A 3670-nucleotide genomic window follows, 5' to 3' on the forward strand; every position below is an offset into this window, starting at 1 on the left:
CTCACGTGGGCCTCTCGTTCAGGGAGCTCTTGAGCTGTCTTGCTCCAAGCTCCCCTCCTGGGAAAGAAAGAGAGCTGAAACCATGCTTTCTGCAGAGGGCTGGTAGACCTTAGATCACACAGGTTTGGATGCTCTGGTAGAGAACCTCTTCCTCTGCTAAAGAAATATAAATGTGGGCTGGAGAGGTGGCTTAGCAGTTAAGCATTTGCCTGTGAAGCCTAAGGACCCTGTTTCAAGGCTCCAGGACCCACGTTAGCCAGATACACGAGGAGGCGCACACATCTGGAGTTCGTTTGCAGCGGCTGGAGGCCCTGGCGGGCCCATCATTCTCTCCCTCTCCCTCCCCCACACCAAATAAAAAAATATATGATTTGAAAAAGTGCCCTTTAAGGTAAACAATTCCATTGAAATGGTGATGGGTGCCTCAGGAATGCTTAATGGGGACTAGAAAAGTAGAAAATCTAAAATAACCCCTAAGGAAGTCCTAAGTGTGCCTTGGCTACAAATGAACTGGAAATCAGGAACATGGAGGGAGACGGGAGTGGAGGTGTTTATGGAGACAGGAAAGCCACACCAGCTTTGAGTGGCAGAAGTCTAACAGTCTTCTGTACCTGCAGCCAGGCCTTGCAAACAGCTTCCTTATCCAAAAGGCTCTGGAGGTCTGCTTGACGTCTTGGTGGGACACGCCTTCCACAGCCTACACTGAATTAAGACAGCGATTTAAGTATCCCCAAGAAGAGCTGAAGAAACCCATTCTATTCTCTCCAATGACTTCAGGCTTTCCTTTGCGGCACAGTCCTTTCCATATTAACAGACCCCAAAGACATGCCTTCTGCAGAGAAGGCACAGCAATCCCATTCCTAGGGGAAGGAGGGAGGGAGGGAAGGAGAAAGAGAGAGAGGAAAGAAGGGGAAAAAAAATAGGTGAAGGTCACTTGACTGTGAATCTTCTCCCTTGCTGACTCATCTAAGAGATTTTCAAGCCTGGGGATCAGGCAGGGCTTTCCCAAGGGATCCCACAACTGTGCTCTTACATTAAAAAAGAAGAAAGAAAGAAAGAAAAGAAAAACCTTGACAATTCATTAAAATTGTCAACTTCTTCCCTGAAGTTTGTCATTTACTTCATGACACTCTTGGAGGAAATTTTAGGGAAGGACAACACTGCATGCCAGATCTTCTCTTCCGTGATAAAAATAAATAAATAAATACTATGTGTGTGTGTGTGTGTGTGTGTGTGTTGCTTTGTAAAGAGTTCATACAAAGCACAATCAAGTCCACATGAAGTCTTCCAGCAGTGACTGCTTTTCCACATCAGAAGCACTGAAGAGGTCGCTGATGCCTTCCTCCTTCCCAGGCTCAGCAGGTAGTCCTCCTGGAACAGGGAAGCCAGGAAGTCCACCAAGGGTCCCTCCAGGGTGGACAGTTTGGTCCTCAGTAGGCTGTGAAAGGTTGGCTGGGGAGGAAGGAGAAAGGTTTGTCATAGAAACTGAGCAGTCACCACGTCCTGAGGTGTTGGAAGGCAAGTCTTGGAGGTGGGCGCGGGGACCTTCCCACTGTGGTCCTGATGTTGGTTTTCATGGGACTGCGTGTTCCAGTGTCTTCGGGACACAGGGAAACCTCAGTGGGTCCTTGGGCACTTGCCACACGGATCTGCAGGCTCCCGATGGAGTCAGGCTCTGCAAGTCTTGTTTCTGGAGGGGCTTTCACGACTGTAAGTTTGGTCTTTAAGGCCACTAATTTTCGAATCTCTTGCCATGTGATATAAGCAAAGGGGGCCTCAGTTTCCCCGTGCAAACACGGAGGGTTCCGGTCCCGGGGTCCCCCATTGTCCCTCCCCCTGTGGGTGAGAGCGGCCCGGGGCCGGAACAAGGTGTGGTGTGGGGGAGCAGGGCCCCCTGGACCGTCCGCGCGGCGCGGGGCCCCGAACCCGCTGCGCGTCCTGCAGGCTTGTGGTCGGAACCGGGTCGGCGGTACCGGGCGCGGGGGGGGGGGCGGGGGCTTGAAGCTGTGGCCACGTCCCCGTCCCTGTTGGAGGAGGAGGAGGACTAGCCTTTCTGGGCCAAGGAGTCCTCTGCAAGCTCGCTGACCGCCCTGCGTGGCATCCGGGGGATACCGGGCACCGAACCCGTGCACGACACGGCCGAGGGTCTAGCCTCTTGCTGGGCCTTCCCAGCCGTGTTCTTTATCGTGTGTCGTCCTTTGCACCCCCACCCGCCCCCCAATCTTGCTGTCAGCTCCAGCACTAGCCTGACCGCCTTGGACCCGTGCTGGGCACGGCGGGCAGACCCTGCTCTGGGGCTTGGTGCCAGCCCACGGTAAGGGGCAGTGCTCTGGAGCCCGTATTCCCCGTGGGGCATTCCCTTCCCCTGCACCCACACACAGGAACGCAGAGTTAGGGTGTCTTCCTCCTTCTTGACTGAGCCTCCGTCCTTCAGTGACACCTGCCGAGTCCCCGACCCCTTGGCCGCGTGTTACTGGGACCAATTCTTCCCCCTCAGTCCCCGTGTCTCATAGTCCAGGGCTCGCCCAGCCCCTCTGCCTTGTTTCTCTGAATCCTGCGGTAGCCTTAAGGCTAGGATTGGCTTCCTGTTTTCTCTCTCTCTCTTTCTTTCTTTCTTTCTTTCTTTCTTTCTTTCTTTCTTTCTTTCTTTCCTTCCTTCCTTCCTTCCTTCCTTCCTTCCTTCCTTCCTTCCTTCTTTCTCTCTCTCTCTTTCCTTCCTTCCTTCCTTCCTTCCTTCCTTCTTTCTCTCTCTCTCTTTCCTTCCTTCCTTCCTTTCTTTCTTCCTTCCTTCCTTCTTTCTCTCTCTCTCTCTCTTTCCTTCCTTCCTTCCTTCCTTCTTTCCTCCCCCCTCCCTTTTTTCCTCCCTTCCCTCCATCCCTCCTTTCCTCCTTCCCTTCCTGTTTGTGTTTTTTTGTTTGTTTTTGGTGGTAGGATCTCACTCTAGTTTAGGCTGACCTGGAATTCACTATGTAGTCTCAGACTGGCCTCGAAATCACAGCGATCCTCCTACCTCTGCCTCCCGAGTGCTGGCATTAAAAGGCGTGCGCCACCACACCCAACCTGCTTCATTTTTTAGAATATGTATTAGGGTTGAACAGATGGCTTAGCAGTCAAGATACTTGCCTGTGAAGGCTGAGGACCCAGGTCGAATTCCCTAGCTCCCACATAAGCAAGATGTACAAGATGTCCCATGCATCTGGAGTTCATCTGCAGTGGTTAGAGGCCCTGGTGGATCCATTCTCTATCTTCTTTCTCTCTCTCTCAAATAAATAAAATATTATATATAGATATATAGGTATATTTATATTCTTTGCAGGCAGAAAGATAAAGAATGGGTGCGCAATGGCCTCCAGCCACTGCAAAGGAACTCCAGACGAATGTACCACTGTGCATCTGGCTTTATACTATACTGTCTCTCTTCTATCTCTGCTTGCAAATATAAATATACATATATATTTTAAGTGTCAGCTGAGTGTGGTGGTGCATGCCTTTGGGAGGCAGAGGTAGGAGGATCGCCATGAGTTCGAGGCCAGCCTGAGAGATATATCCTGTCTCACTATCTAGCTCAGGCTGCCCTTGACCTCATGGTCTTCCTCCTTCAGTCTTCCTTTGCTGGGATTACAGTTGCGTGCTAAGATGTCCAGTTTTATATGTGAAAATAGAAGCCTTT

The sequence above is a fragment of the Jaculus jaculus genome, chromosome 14, assembly GCF_020740685.1.
Source record: "Jaculus jaculus isolate mJacJac1 chromosome 14, mJacJac1.mat.Y.cur, whole genome shotgun sequence".
Classification (NCBI taxonomy): domain Eukaryota; kingdom Metazoa; phylum Chordata; class Mammalia; order Rodentia; family Dipodidae; genus Jaculus; species Jaculus jaculus.